This window comes from Eulemur rufifrons, chromosome 2 (assembly GCF_041146395.1).
Source record: "Eulemur rufifrons isolate Redbay chromosome 2, OSU_ERuf_1, whole genome shotgun sequence".
Classification (NCBI taxonomy): Eukaryota; Metazoa; Chordata; class Mammalia; order Primates; family Lemuridae; genus Eulemur; species Eulemur rufifrons.
Window position 1 is genome coordinate 107177274 of NC_090984.1, and position 16695 is coordinate 107193968.

A 16695-nucleotide genomic window follows, 5' to 3' on the forward strand; every position below is an offset into this window, starting at 1 on the left:
GAATTGATACGTTAGATGTATTCATACTGAGTTGCCTTCTAAACATCAAACCTAAATTTGAACAAGACAGAGAACCTTAAATGTTTTGTCTGTTTCTTTCTATTTTCTCTGTGCCTTAATGTAGCTGAAGGAGGCCAACAAGAAAATAATCATGAAGCTTTTCTTTAACCCCACCTCTCTTCCTATTTTTCATTCCTCCCACCCCCATTTTACCATGAGAAGAAACAAGTGAGTACTTGAGCCTGCCTACCAGGCTGCTTCAGAACTTATTCCCCACTCCAAAGTGTTTGGTATTGCTATTGCTACAAATGTTGTCTTGAGAAAGTATCATTTTACATTATTTTTATCATGGAATTTTGAAAAGTTTGCCACTATTTTTTGAAAATTGAGACTAAGAATTTTGGTTCAGGGTAGAGGAAGCTAAGTCTCTTAAAACTTATTTTACCTAAATAATGGACCTACAGCTACCACATTTCATTAAATCAGTCTCCCAAAGATGTTTATTTACTTCCAAATGTCATCTCTAAATTATATATCTTCAAGGATTCTCATCAGCTATGTTCCCTAAAGCTCCATGATGCCCGTTAAGTTGAACTATAATTAAAAAAAAAGTTGACAGGTTGGAATTGGAATTTTGTTTTTCAGTATGGGTTTTTTCTAAGAACACCAAAGTAGGTAGAATTGAAACCTCAGCACCTGCTGCAGCCTAACGTTGTTTTGTAAAGTCAGGTTTGATTCTTTAGAGTGTGATCTGCTTCCTGCTGTTCCCAAAAGTAAAGCCAGCCTACAGGTTAAGTTGTTAAGATCATGGATGACCAGTTCATTTCAGTATGAGGATTTCAAAGTTTCTTGATACATTTAGTGACACTGTTTGTTATTTTACTAGGAGAAACCTTAGTCTATATCCTGGCAAATAGTATTTTTCCAGATAGAAAATAAGAAGAAGCTGATTTGCATTTATTGTTGAATACGTATTTATTGAATGTATTGACTTCACACTGGTGTTAGGACATATCTCCTGGCCTAGTGGATCTTAATTTCGTAAATGATTATATTATTTAAATTAGAAATATGTATATATGTGTGTGTATGATAATGACGATGATAATTTTTACACATATCTTAGATTTCTCTTGCATTTAGTCAAGCTAAAAAGGAATTAGTTCTTTCACTAACCAGGTAGAAATTGGATAAATGGGATTTCCAGGCCCTTCACTTTAGAAAATACCTTTTCCCTCCTCCTTACATAACAGGAGTGATGAATTGTAGTCATTGAAGCTTATGAGGATCCAGCTGATTGTCATCCAGAGCAGATTATTCCCATAACCTGGGCACTAGTGTGATAATAACTATCATTTATGGAATATATACATTTGATTATTTTCATGCATTAGTATTGCCTAATTAACTATTACAGTAATTATAGTAAATCCTATTATTTTCATCTCCATTCTACAGATGAATAAATAGAGGTTCAAGGGTCATAGGACTTGCCCTAAATCACAAAACCACCAGTATCAGAGTTTGTTCTGCTCAGTTCCAAAGCCCATGTTCTTTTCATGGTGATGCCTTGCTCACATCACCCTTCTTGTGCCTTTGGGATCAATCAGGACCTCATAACTGAGCAGGTGTGTGAATGTTATTCAACTAATGGCTATGCTGCTGGAGGGAAAAATTCAGGAAGGATTACATTACAGCTCTGTTGGATCAGAAATCAGCCCGACTTCAGAGTCTTCCAGAGGGCAATTCTATGTTGCCTCATGATCTGGAGAATAATCTGCTCATAATGGTGATGAAAAAGCAAACAGCTATTCCATTCCTAGAGTTACTGTGAGAATTTGCTTGACATGTTTTGCTAGAGTTTGTTCAATCCCAAGGGAGATCCCAGAGTGTAGGAAATAACATTTTCTTCCAAAGACGAGAATACTTCTAAGCACTTATGGAAGACTGCTGGTTACCTCCAAGTAGCACAACTTCTTTTTAGGGCTAAGGTCTAATCTGTTGGAAGGGACATCCCAAAATGGAGTTCTTAGCACCTGCTAGTAAAATCCTACATTTTAAAATGTTGGAAAATATCTCCCTATTGACATAAGACTTTTGTCTCTTAATCCTATAGAATGTGTCAACTTAATTTAGTATAGCTAGTACAAATTAGCCTTTATGGATGGGTCTTAGTTCATGAATTATTTGGTTTGTAACGAACTTTCTTCAAATGATCTGAGAAACTCATGTTGCTTTGTGTGAACTATCGTCTTTGTCATTAATACAGCAAATTGCCCCATCATTCATTATGGCCCCTTGTAACTTCCAAGTCACCAGGGAATAGAGGAAGAAAGAAAACTTGGGACTGGAGTGGAAAAATATATTGAGGAGTAGGGTTTTCAAGGTTCTGATTTTGAAAGTTACCCTTTCTTAAGGATTGAAGCCAATTAAAAATATGTATGATAAAACTCAATTCTCCTCTCTCTCTGTCCTCAAATTAGGGGAATTCCATTTAAAATGAAGTTTAGGCCGGGCGCGGTGGCTCACGCCTGTAATCCTAGCACTGTGGGAGGCCGAGGCGGGCGGATTGTTTGAGCTCAGGAGTTAGAGACCAGCCTGAGCAAGAGCGAGACTCTGTCTCTACTAAAAATAGAAAGAAATTATATGGACAGCTAAAAATAGATATAGAAAAATTAGCTGGGCATGGTGGCGCAGCTACTCGGGAGGCTGAGGCAGAAGGATTGCTTGAGCCCAGGAGTTTGAGGTTGCTGTGAGCTAGGCTAACGCCACGGCACTCTAGCCCGGGCAACAAAGGGAGACTCTGTCTCAAAAAAAAAAAAAAAGAAGTTTAAAATTCCATTAAAAAAACAAAACAAAAGCAAAGAACTCCATGTGAGAGTTCAAGGTACTGTTGCTGTTTTTTTCTTTCCTAACTTTAACTAGGTTTCCCCATTGGATCATATTTATCCCTTAATATTCCTTATAGCACTCCAAAAAACCACAGAGGTGCCCACCCAGACTAAAATACATCAGTTCTACTCGAACAATCCAGGAAATGAAGGAAAAACAACAAACAATGACAAAATCATCTACCATGAGCTAGTTCTGGATTTTACATCAGTCTAGACATTTGTTGTTAGGTATTTGCATTTAATAGATATCATTTGTATCCCGTGGATATATTTGCAAGGTTTGGACTCAGCACTTAGATTCATTTAGTTATTTATTTATTTTTTTTTGGTAAACTCAATCTATGAGGTAACTGTTATTATAATTAGCCCCATTATACAGATGAAGAAATTGCACTTTACTGGTGTTAAGTAATTTCCTCTCTCAACGTTTTACAATTGGCACTTTAATCCACCACCCCAAATTACCTAGAGCTGTTTACATTTGAAAGAAGATATAATGGGGGGGGTAGTCAGAGAAGGGACAATTAAAATGTAGTCTATGTACCACTACTGACTTGGCTAGCTGTTAGTGGATGGAGAATAGCTTTGTTCAAAATCAGTTAACTCTTTCAAGAAAAAAAAAATATATATGTGCAAACACTTCTCTTTATAACTTCTAAGCTCTCAAGTATTTGACCTCCAAAATCTTTCCAGAATTAATTTTTAAAAAATCTTCCCACATATATTTCTACTTTAGTTCAATTGCAATGGAATATATACTGTTACATTTGTGTCATGTCTTGTGCTTACGTTCATGGTACCATTTATATAAATTCTTCTCATCCTTAAATGCTAAAATGCCACTTTCTCTGTGAGGCCTTCCTTGACATTCAGTCAAAATTAAATACTCCCTCATTTGGAGGCTTTCATCAAGTTATGTGTACCATCATGTCACCCTCCTGTATTTATATTAGTTGTGTTATAGTAAACTTTGGAAGGCCAGCCCTTTATCTCATCCAATCATAGGCTCCCTAAACTTTCTGCTAGTTTTAAATGAGACAGAAAGACAGGGGCAAATTGTGAAGTAATTGAGTAGAAAGAGAGACCTGAATTTTTTCACTTACGCATCAAAGGGAGAAAAAACTTTGTAGAAGAGAACACATTTAGCATGTTTTCCTCTATTTACAACATCCTTAAAAATAAAGATTTCCTCTCCCCATTTTCTTTTTGAAAATAAATGTTGAGAAGTTTTTTTTTTCGTAAATGAAATTACATGCTAGTAATTTCTTGGAAAAGGCAAGAGTTTACTGGGTCTCCTGGTACTGACTAGTATTTGGGTCCCTTGTGCAGTCACACTCAGGACTCCAGTGTGAACACCATTGTGCTCCTAGATAATTGGATCTGTGTTCAGAGTTTGATATACTTGCCCAGGGAGGATTGGCTTAAAGTCAGAGGCAAAGTTTAAAATAGTAAAAGTAGAAGGAGTAAATTAGGAAGACAGTTTTTTTATAAGTTGTTAATTGAATCATTAAAAATGCCATTTTGAAACAGGGCAGGTAGTGTGTATTAATTGCAAGCATTAAAAAAAGCAATAAATGTTACAGCACCTCTTTTAGGCATGAGTGTTGAGAGCTGTTAACAGAGTTTCACAAGTGGAAGATTCACCCAAATGTATCCAATGAACATTTGCATGCTTGCCTTGTGCCTGGCACTGTCTTGGGTTTGGAGAAGTCTTATTCTAAAAAAGGTTGAGATCTGTTGTGGAAATCAGATCTTTTAAAAAAAAATTGGAGGGTGTACATAGACCTCTGGAAGCATAGAGGAAGGAACAAATAACTCTCCCCAAAGAAATCTGGGAAGGCTTCATCTGAGAGGTGGTATCTAAGCCTTATTTTAAAAAACAAATTTTCCTGGACAAAAAAGTAAAGCAGAGCATTTTATGCAGAGGGTTCAGCGCATGCATGAACATGGAGGTGTCCAAGGGCAACTGTGTATTCAGGAGCATTGAATAATCCAGTGTAGAAAGATATAGTATTGGTGTTATTTTCTGGAAGTGAGTCTGAAAATATAAGTAGGGAATGATAATGAGGAGTTGTCTGTGCTATGACAAGAGGTTTGAACATTATTACAAGCAATAGAATCTTTAAAAGAGAATTTAATGGAGGAGGTGTAATATGATTCTATGCCATCATACCTTATAAGGACCTTCCGTTATTCTAGTCACCTAGGACTAAATTCACAAGCATGAAAACAACAATCTAAATCAAAAGAAAGTGTCAATGCTTTAAGGCCAGAGTAATCATCAATCAAATAACTAGCCAGGATTGTTTAGGGTGAAATCAAGTCCTGTCCCAGAGTGGGTTTGCCATTCTCTTCTACTTTTCCCCTTGGGTACAGATTGTAAACTTTCAATCTGTACTCAATTATCTCTGCAATTAAAACGCTAGAGTCAGTTAGTGCTAAATTATTTAAACCTGAATAATTGCCTGATGACTAGTAATTGTGGACTTTGGGAACTTTCACAGAGTAAGAGTTAAGGACTGTCAAAGGTCATGAACATTCCCTGAAGTTTTTCCCACGTGTAAGCCTTCTGGGTCTTTACAACTGCAAGTCCTAAGTAGGAGAAGAGCAATGAGTGCCTTTTGGAGGCTGACTAGAATGACCAGATCTAAGATGTTATAATGAAAACTGTGTGAAGCTCTTAATTTCTCCCCTTACTCTGGAAGTGGGCCTTATCTCTTACCCCAATGGATTGACGTGCTGGGGATGCACAGCTCAATTAGCAATTCCAGTCTCCAGTGGCAGATTAGTAACTTTTCAAAAAATCTTTGTTCAATGTCTTTTTTCCCCCCAGCCCTTCGGCTAAACAGATGAGTATTAAAATTCATTTTTTCTCTCCCTCTGTGTCTTTCTTCAAGGGTCTTTTCTTTTTTGTGTGTGTCTAGTGCTCATAACATGGTGTTTATCTTGAGATTCTAGTAGGAAGAGAAGGATTCTGGCAGGGTAAGAAGTTGTCTCTTCTGACTTCATTTCAACATCACTTAAGAAGTCAGAGATGTGGGTGTGTACCTGAGGAATAGAATTAAGGTTTCAAAACATGGACTGTAGCAGGCCTTTCCCTTTGGTTCTCCTTCTGGTCTCTAAAGAGGCAAGAAACTATGAATTTTGAGGCTCTTTTCAGTCTAATCCTTTACCCAATTGGTAAGAAATGAACTTAAGTAAAAAAACAAACAAAAAAAGAAACAACAGAAATCCTCAACCAAACTGATGATAAAACTCTCTGTTTTTTAATGTAAAATATTTAATAAATAAAAAGATTAAACCCATCAAATGGAAAATTCATGGAGAAATGTTCATAAAAAGGCACCATAAAGACTGCAGGGAGTGCACAGGAGAAGTAATTAATCCCTAAACATCCCCCCCCCTTTTTTTTTTATCCTTGATAAGGACTGGAAATAAGGAGGGGAAATTTAGGAGCCTTTTCTATGTAAAAAACTATTCTTTTGAAGAAGCCTCAAGAACATTTCTTCCTTCTCTACAGGTTAAGTTAAAATCGGGAAGCTGGGGAAGAGGCATGAGCTTGGCCCTGGGGTGGGCTTTTCATTTTTTTACAACCTGAGTCTGGTGAGGTGTGGTTGCACTATTAATGTAATGTTTATTTCCTGCAGTTCTGACTTATTGCACCTGGCTAATAGGACTTAAGTTGTACTTAAATGCTATTATTTGAGCACTAAATATTATTTTTGTGGTAATTACATCTTTTAGTGAATTCAAAAATTGTCTAAAAAATGGTTACTCTGGCTCATTTTACTGCCAAGATTACATTTATAGCTAACTTGCTAATCAATTCAATTCAATAAACATTTATTGAGTACCTCTTTACTAGCATTGGGGTTAGACAAAAGTCCTACCTGCAAGGAGGTGGTCACAGTTTGGTAAGACCAAGGAAGAAATTGTTCAAAAGAGACCAACTAAATGCTATTAACTTCATAAGTACTTAGGGGAATGTAGATCTTGGAAGGCATTTTCAGTTTCCTTTTGAGGCTGATAATGAATGTTTTTTGGGGGCAAACCTAACTATAACATGGCATGTCTTAAGTGACAGTTATATGCTAATTTTAATATTAGGTTAATATTAAGTTTAAAAGAAAACTTTAAAGTCCAAATATAGAACTTGGGATTATCCCTGTGATAGGAAGAAATGGTTTTCATTTGTTGTTGTTTTGTTTGTTGGCAATTGATTGTGGGATTCTTCTCAGGAAGAGGCTTGATTTTCCTCTGGGATGCAAAATAGTGGGTGTGTTTGATTTTGAAAATTAGTCCCTTCAAACATAGCCTGAACTCACTATGAGTTGGGTAAATGACTCTCTACTAGAATTAATGAGAATTGTGGGTGTTTGGAATAAGTGAGCCCCAGGAGGAAAATGGGGAGTTCAAAAGAAAGGAGCTGGAGCCCCAAGAGTATGGCAGAAGCTGAGGCTCCCCTGGAGATGACTAGGAAGATCATTCTGGAAGCACGAATAGCTGAGGGACCTTGAGAAGAGTGACATCTACTATTGATTTCTATTATTTAAGTTTAAATTGTTTGCTGAGCTGTGTGTGTGAAGTGACATAAGTTCCCCACCCCAACTGTCTCAATTGACCTGAAACTTCAGAATTATCTACTACATGTAACATTGGTTTAGCAGATTACTTACTATGCACGTTCTGAGACATTGAGAAAGCACAAGAGAGAGAGAGAAGTTTACTTTTTATTAACATATTCTGAATTTGACAATATGAAAATTTAATGAGAAGCCTTTTTATTTCAGCACACATGTAAATTGTGACATTTCAAAAATAAATTTTATTTTGATTTTTTGAAATTAAATATAGGGAGATTATGGGCACCATAATTTTTTCAATGCTTATGTACTTTTTACATCAGTGGTCCTCCAACATTTTTGGCACTAGTAACCAGTTCCATGGAAGACAATTTTTCCATGGACGGAGGGTGGGGATGTGGTGGAGCTCAGGTGGTGACGCCAGTGATGGGGAGCGGCTGTAAATACAGATGAGGCTTTGCATGCTTGCTCCCCAGTTTGTGAGTTTCATGGGAGACAATTTTTCCACAGACAGGGCCAGGAAGGGCAGCAGAGCTCTGTGGCCTGGTCCCTAACAGGCCATGGACTGGTACCGGGTACTGGTCCACAGCTCAGGGGTTGGGGATCGCAGGTGTAAATGACCTAATCCAGCCTGATTGGGGATATGTTAGAGAGTGACAGGTTGAAGGTGGTGCCCCACCAGGTCACAAAAAGAGAGGGCAAGAATGCACCAGAAGGTTAGAGGAAAGACAGTTATTATTAATTCAGCAGATGCAAGGACTTGGAAACCAAGATGTTGAAGAGAAAAGTCTTCTAAGAATCTCAGGGCTAGTGCTGGGATAGAAATGTAAGCCAATTTTTAGCTTCCATCTTAAGGGACAAAGAAATTCAGCGAGCTGAATGACTTGAGAAACTCCAAGGCTGACAGCCGGGTTACATATGCTACTGAAAGTGTAATGCATATTTAGCCATGGTGCTTTCCCTAAGCAGTTCTGGAAGAGAAGGGTGATGCTCTGAAAATAGCTTTGTGAGATCTTTATTAATTACTTCTCTTTCAAAAATGTTTTAAAAAAGGTAACTCTGGCTACTGCATAGAGGATGGAAGATAGGTAGTGAGAGTAGAATCAGACACCTGTTAGGAGGCAATCCCAAGTTCTGTGTCAGACTATGACTGATTAGAAGTTTGTAGAAACCTTCCTTGACTAGCACATCTGAAAATACTGGATAAACAAAAATAAAGCTCATTATCTTTAATATATGGCTGAGTTTAAGGAAAAGCAGTGGAATTCTTCCAAAGTCAGAAAGTAAATATTAATCCATAGGGTTAAACAAGCTCCAGAGCAGGAGTTGGCACTGGTGTTTCATTATCTATGATCCTTGACAGCCAATGGTTTAGAGTTTAATAGGGCCAAATCATGGTAGGAGGTCATATCTGCAAGTCCTGCAAAAAGCTGGGAGCCCCAAGGGATGATGACATCACTGGGTAAATTAGGAAAAACCTTCCCCCACCCCCAAGGAGCATGACTGAAGGGATACTTATCTATATTGACTTTGGCTCTGAGTGTAGCAGAAAATAAAAAAATGTCTCCCCTGAGAAATTCTGATCACAGCCCACACTTGCGCAGATTTAATTTCTGAATTCACAATATCTAGAAGCCTTGAAACTCTAAAGTCTAAAATTTGTATTAATGATACTCCCAAGGTCCTAGAAAATGTATGTATAAACCTTCCCTGGATAAATAAAGTTTAAAATCCAACCTCAAAAACTCCACAACATTCTACTATGAGCCCACAACTTAAAGATATGAGGAATCAGCAGAAATAACAAAATCTACAGATACCTGGAATGATCAAATATGGATGATAAAATAAGTATATTTAATTAAGTTTTAAAGAAATAGAAGAGTAGGAAGAAACTATCAACATTGACCTGGCAGGTTTGAAAATAAGAACCAACTAAAACTTATAAAATGAAGAAGGTAATAGTTGACATTAGAATCAATGGACAATATGAACAATAGATAAGAAACAACTGAAGGGAAGATTAGTGGACTAAAAGATGGAGCTAAAGAAATTGCTTGAGAGGCAGCAAAGAATTGGACAATATCCAATTGGAAAAATTGGATAAGCTTTTAAGAGACATGAAGGATAGAGAGAGAAGACCCAACATGAATCTAATCATAGCCTAAGGATATCATAGAGAAAATAGGATGAAGCACAAGTTGAAAATTTGGTGGGGATTTGGTTGAAGAAATGGTTGAGATTTTCCATAAGTGATGCAACACTTCAATCCTCTGATTCCAGAATGTCAATGAGTCCCAAGCATAATAGATAAAAATAACTTCATGTGTAGACATATAGGGAAATGGGAGAACCTCAAAGGCAAAACGAGATTATAAGGAAGTCCAGGAGACGAAGACTACAGGAGTAATAGCAGAGGTGGAGAGATGTATGCAGATTCAGGCCATGTTTCAGTGCTGAAATTGGTACAACTTGCTGATGGGATAGGTTTAGGGCATGAGGAGAAATAGGTATCGAGGGGGAATGACTGCTACAGCTGGGCTGGTGATTAGTGGTGTATTAACTAGGAAAGATGGGTTTTGACCCTTCCATGTGGGAGCTCAGCATGGCACCCTCACCGGATATATGGGAGAGAGAAAAAAGCAGCCAGCCTTTCACGTTGCCATTCCTCAGGCCCTGCTGACCTGCTTCTGCCCACAGAGCCCCTGTGCCAGTGCCAGTAGGTTGATGTGAAAGGCAATGAAAAGAGTAGAGAGCTCAGCCTCCAGACGGTTGTCTGAGCTGTGGGGCTTAAAGGAAGAAATGTGGGTTGTTGTCAGGAAGTGCAGTCAATGTGACTTGGAGAGAGCCTGAAGCCAACGCCTTGAGTGAAAAGGTGACATTTCTGCCGAGGCTCCTTTCTAAGGCAGCAGGCAATTTTAGTCAGATTCCCACCAGGATTTTCCTGTCACTCTATCCTCAGGCGCAATCTTAATCTTGCATTTTTCAAGCCAGTCAGTCACTGTCACTTCTCCTTGTTTTAGCAAGATATTTTTTTTTTTGAACTTTCTGGTTTTCCTCAAAATGTTTTCAAGGGCAGTGTGTGCTATTATAAGCATGGCTGAAGGAAGAGATGCTTTTTCTGAGGCTACAGCTTATCCTGAGCTTCTAAATGGGAAACATAGTTCTTTGGACGTTGGATTGCTTCCTGCATGACACTTTCAATAAAAAGAGAGCCAATCATTTTGCAAAACCCTATAAATAATGTTTCCTGCTTTCTAGTGACTGTGCCTTTCCAGCTTCCTTCTCATCCCTGAGTAAATTCTCTGTCCTCCCCAAAGGGTCTGGGGATTGCATTCCACAAGCTCTCCATGCCCATCTTCTATTTCCCCTCTGAACTTTCTTTGCCTATCTCTAAATTCAGCCCTTTGGCTTTGGACCTGATTTTGTTAAATGAAATTTTCAGTTATTGAATAGTGTTAGATTTGCAGAAAAGTTGCAAAGAGAGTACAAAGAATTTCTGTATACTCCTCATGTATACAGTTTTCTCTGTTCTTTACATCATACATTCATGTAGTTCATTTATCATAACTAAGAAACCGACCAGTATATTACTGAACTATGAACTGAACTTTTCACTTTATTTGGATTTCACCAGTTTTTCCAATAATGTTCTTTATCCATCCAGGATACCATATTATATTTAGTCATGATATCTCCTTAGATTCCTCTTGGCTCTGACAGTTTCTCAACTCTCCTTGTTTTTGATGACCTTGACAGTTGGAGAAGTATTAGTCGGATATTTTGCAGAATGTTCCTCGATTTAAATTTTTCTGATGTTGTCTCATGATTAGACTGGGGTTCTAAGTTTTTTAGGAGGAAGATCACAGAGATAAAGTATCATTTTTTAAATCAGATCATGTCAAGGCACATACTAAAAACATAACTTATTACTGTTGATATTGACCTTGATCTCCTGACTGAAGTAGTGTTTGTCAGGTTTATCCACTGTAAAGTTAGGTTTTTGTTTTCCCCTTTTCATACTCTATTCCTTAAATTAAGTCATTAGGTGTATCCACATCTAGGAAAGTGAGGAAGGATTAAACTCCACCTCCTACAGGACAGAATATCCACATAAATTATTTGGCATTCTTCTATAAGGAAGATTTGACTCTCTTTCTCCATTTATGTATTTATTTTTTTGAATCATTTATTTATATCACTAGACCTGATTTTCATCCCTCTGCTTGGTCTTCCTTGTTAGGCTGGATGCTTTGTTCAGCCTACCTCTGGATTCTTAACCCCGCTTTGCTTTGGATACTGTATAGATAGTCAGTTCTCTAATTTTTTTCCAGACATTACCTTTTTTTTGGGGGGGGGGAAGAAGAGCAATAGACAGAAGGGAGTGGATAAAAAGAAAGGGAAGTGTCACTTTGTGGGGTGAAAGGTGTACAGAGGAGAGAATACAGCAGGATTTAAGATATGTGATGGAAAATGGAGCAGATGCAGGTAATTAGAGCAAGAGATGACTGAAAACATGTTTTCTGGGAATTTGCAGAAAACAGGGAAAGTGCACTGGAATTTCCACACTTTAAGATGAAGGGTGATTCTGGAAGATTCTGGGTGGCAGAGATCCAGGTTACATTTAAAGATAAGGAAATAGGATCATTGAGGCCTTAGAGATCAACCCATCACATTCCTAAAGATAGGAAGTCTGTGGACTCGGGAGTTCTTGTGGATTGCCTCAGGTCAAAGTTGTCACCAGCAGAGCCCCAAATTAGAAGTGAGGTTTTCTGATTCCCCATCTAATTCTTGTTCCAGGATGCTGCAGCTGTTTCCTTGTAAGCTGATTCTGATACTAATAGACTGGGATTTTCCATCCCCCTGGGAAGTCTGAGGCTATAAGCAGAAATAGCCTCAATGGGATAGAAACAACCTAGGGAGGCCCAATTCTCTTCTTGGTGATTTAAATGTTAATACCTTGGCACTTCTCCAGGCAAGTGGGAGATTAGAAGGCAGCTGAGGAGCTGTGCCTATTCTAGGAAGCCCCAGTCCGTGTTGTTGGTTAAGTGACACTTTGCAGTTCTTGAAGACAGGATCAGAGGCTTATGAGACATTCCTTTTTTTTTTTTTTTTTTTTTTGAGACAGAGTCTCACTCTGTTGCCCGGGCTAGAGTGAGTGCCGTGGCGTCAGCCTAGCTCACAGCAACCTCAAACTCCTGGGCTTAAGCGATCCTGCTGCCTCAGCCTCCCAAGTAGCTGGGACTACAGGCATGCGCCACGATGCCCGGCTAATTTTTTGTATATATATATTTTAGTTGTCCATATAATTTCTTTCTATTTTTAGTAGAGACGGGGTCTCACTCTTGCTCAGGCTGGTCTTGAACTCCTGACCTCGAGCGATCCACCCGCCTCGGCCTCCCAGAGTGCTAGGATTACAGGCGTGAGCCACCGCGCCCGGCCGAGACATTCCTAATAGAACCCAACTATCCTTTCATCTTGTGTCAATGGTAATATTTCTCCCCTTCTCTCTAGACCAGTAGAAACATCCAGTAAACTACTGAATTAGACATGCTTATATTAAAAATCTGGACCTTTATTTGGAAGCAATTAGGTGCTCTAGCTCAGATGCAGTTCAGACAGGTGCTTGGTAAACTTGTATCTGTGTGTTTCTCTGCCAGAGCAACCTGCACCATTTTCTCTGAAATTTTAGCTGCCCTTGTTGTTTCAACACCCAGCTTTTTTAAAGCCAAAAATCCAAATGGAAACCAAAACTAGGCAGTTAAAGATTTGGCAATTTAGTTTACTCTCCAACAAACATCTGGGAATTTGGAACATCTGGGTTGTTTGCTTTGAAACTTTAGTGTTGTGTATAGTAATTATGCCTTATTTATTTCGGGGCATTTGCCAAGTCCTGGTCCAGTTCCAGACTGTGACTGAAAGAAAGCTGCCAATCAACCAAGTGTAGCAATGACCTTGGGTTTAGCAGCTCATAAACTTTTGTAAAAGAATATTTGGAAAGTACTGAAAAATAAAAAGAAGAAAGTAAAATTTGCCCATTTTTCTATCATCAAGTATAGTCACTGTTTTCACATTTTAATAATATTTCATCTTGTTATTTTTTCCTATATGTAGTCTTGTTAAAATATACTTCTTACAAATACATTATACATTCTTATCCCTATTTTTGTTTATTATATAACAAATATGCATTTTGTATGCTAATAAAATATTAAGATAATATTTTAATTACTATATTAATTATATGGCCACACCATAACCTATTTTATAGATTTTTCTCTCATTGTTTATTATTTAGATAGTTTCCAACATGTGGTGGCATAAATGCTTTTTACCTTAAGATTTTTCTGGATTTGGAAATTTTTATTTGGACAACTATCTAGAGTTGGAATTAGAGGCTATTAGTTTCTTAAAGGTTTGGATTGACCAGGTCTTAAAAAGACTCATATCTTTTGGATTTTTTTCCATGAGGACAAAATAAATAACAAAATTATGATAGTGATTTTCAAACTCTTTATTGCCAGGAATTTTTAAAAAAATACCTATCTACTTCATCTTTTAAGCTATCAATACTTTTGTCTGCCCAAAGGTAATTGTGCAATAAGTGATTTCTATTTTCATTTGTTTGCTATCAAAGTCATACATCATGAAGTATATCCTCATCCTCTGTCTTTCAAATGACCAAGATGGTCCAGTTTGACTCAAAGTCAGAGTTTTTGTCCACCAGTTTAAACTCCATGTTTTCTTGGTCCTATTAGATTGGAAAAGGATCCAGACAGAGTGGGAGGTGAGGGTGGTCAGTTGGAGCTAACTTCTTTAGGAAGAACCAAAGTTTAAGGTAGGGAAAATAGGTATGTTGTTAGGGCAAAGGGCAGAAGGACCATGGTGATTCCAGAATATCTCTATAGAGGATGATTAAACTAGAAGGAAATTTTGTATTTTAATTTAAAAAAGTTCAGAGACAGAGCAGTTCCAAGATTATCCAATGGATCAATAATGTCACCTAGGATCCAGGTTGTTTCTAACTTTCTATGCTACCACATCTAGCATTCTGGCTTTGTCTTTATGCTTGTCTACTTATGGTCACAAGAAGGCATCATATTCTTGGCCAAAGGAGTCCAAAGGGATCCAAAGCTTCTAAAAATATTCTGAAGAAGTAAGAAAGAAAAGAGTTCTTATCAGATGTCTGTATCCCTTTTTATCATAAAGGAAAATATTTTCTAGGAGCCTCTAGCCAACGTGCCCTCAGATATCACTGGACAGAACTAGATCTTATATAAGCATCTGAGTCAATCATTGGCATTTGAGTCTTAGACCAATCAGAGTTCAATCCCTGGGAAAGGGGAAGTAGCCCATCTTCTCTGAGCACTTTGCTGCCTTGTACCTAAAAGAATGTGTGTTTTTTTTGTTTTTTTGTTTGTTTTATTTTTATTTAGTAAGGAGAAGGAGTGGACTTTTTTAGGGATATAGCATACAACATTTGCTACAGCCAACATTCTGGTTTGAGAAGCAGACCAGATGATTTCTTTATGCTATTTTTGTATAAAAAACATATTTATTTTTAAATTTTTGAAATTCTTCTTTCTTAGGGTAACTTATATGTGTATGGGGATGGGGGTGATTAAAATTATGGGGAGCTAAAGTTCTCAAAGCCACTTCATGGCTTCTCCACAGAAGGATGGGGAAACAAACCCAACCCTCCAAAGTAGTTTAAGTGAAGCAAGAAAGTAAAAGACCTTGAAGCAAGATAAAGAGGTTTAGGGTAACTTCTATGAATAATGTTGAAGATTATGTGACTTGTCAGAAAGGCTATCTTCTAATGCATTCTGGGTCACACTGGTATAAAAGTTCAGAGTCAGGGAAGCCAGTAAACAACTGATAAGGGTGAAAAATAGTATTTTGAACTCTACTAGGTTGTTTGAAATATTGGAACTAGTTTATGGAACCATGGAAGTTTGGGATTATAGGACAGAAATCATGAAACCATAGGTTTCCAATTATCTTGCTTGTTTCACACCCCACTAAATTCACTGGGAAGGCTTTGACATTCACAGGATAGCTAAAGAAATTGGGTTACTGTAAGGGGGTGCTATGGTTTTTGAATGTTTTTGTCCCCTCCAAAACTCATGTTGAAACTTAATTCCCAAAGCCACAGTGTTGGGAGATGAGGCCTAATGGGAGTTGTTAAAGTCATGAATGGATTAATGCCACTATAAAAAGGGCTTGTGAAAGTGGGTTCTCACTCTTCCTCTTGTCTGCTATGTAAGAAACAACATTCCTCCCTGACAGAGGATGCAGCAATCATCTTGGAAGCAGAGACTGGGCCCTCACCATATACCAAACCTGCTGGTGCCTTGATCTTGGACTTCCAGCCTTCAGAACTGTGGGAAATAAATTTCTGGGTTTTTATTTTATTTATAAATTACCCAGTCTTGGGTATTCTGTTATAGCAGCACAAAATGAACTAAGATAGGGTGCTCCTAGTTGTTCTCCTGGGATTAGACATCATCTCTTCTGTTAAGCATGCCTTGATTTTCAAGGAAATACTTGGTTCTCTTTGTATGGGATCTCTGGGCTCACTCCTGAGGTTATGCTCCTAACCCATAGTGTTACAGCTTATGGTCTGACACAAGGCATGCATGGTGGTTACGATATAAATAATGGAGAATGAATTCACAAGTGAATGAAATTAAATGAAATATAGCATGCAAAAAAGGAATTCCCTTTGTTCTTTCAGAAGATTCAGGATAGCCAGAGTAGAAGATTTTAAAGTATACTTATACATGTACAATAAATTTTATTGAACATTCTTCTTTCATTTCTTATAATCCTACTTAAACAAATACTTTATCTCTAAAGCAGTGGAATTTCACCCAGCCTTGAAATTAACAGCTAAGTATTCAAAAAGTAAAAAGGACAGATTGTGTTATCGGATTTGTGCCCTGAAACCAACCATCCCCTGCCTCTACTGTACAGTTATAAAGACCTAAATATGTTTCCAAAAAGACTGTTTACTCAATCTGTATGCTAATAAAGATGGAAGTCTGAAATTTGACCTTTCTTATTTAAACACATTTTAGTGGAATATGTTTGGCTTTTTAATCTCAATAATAAGATAATTTTTGAATCTGAATTGCCAAAAATAAAAATAAAACCTCAAATCAGATTGTATTCAATGTGTTAGACACTCTTAGAAGCCTAGCACATGGTAATATTTA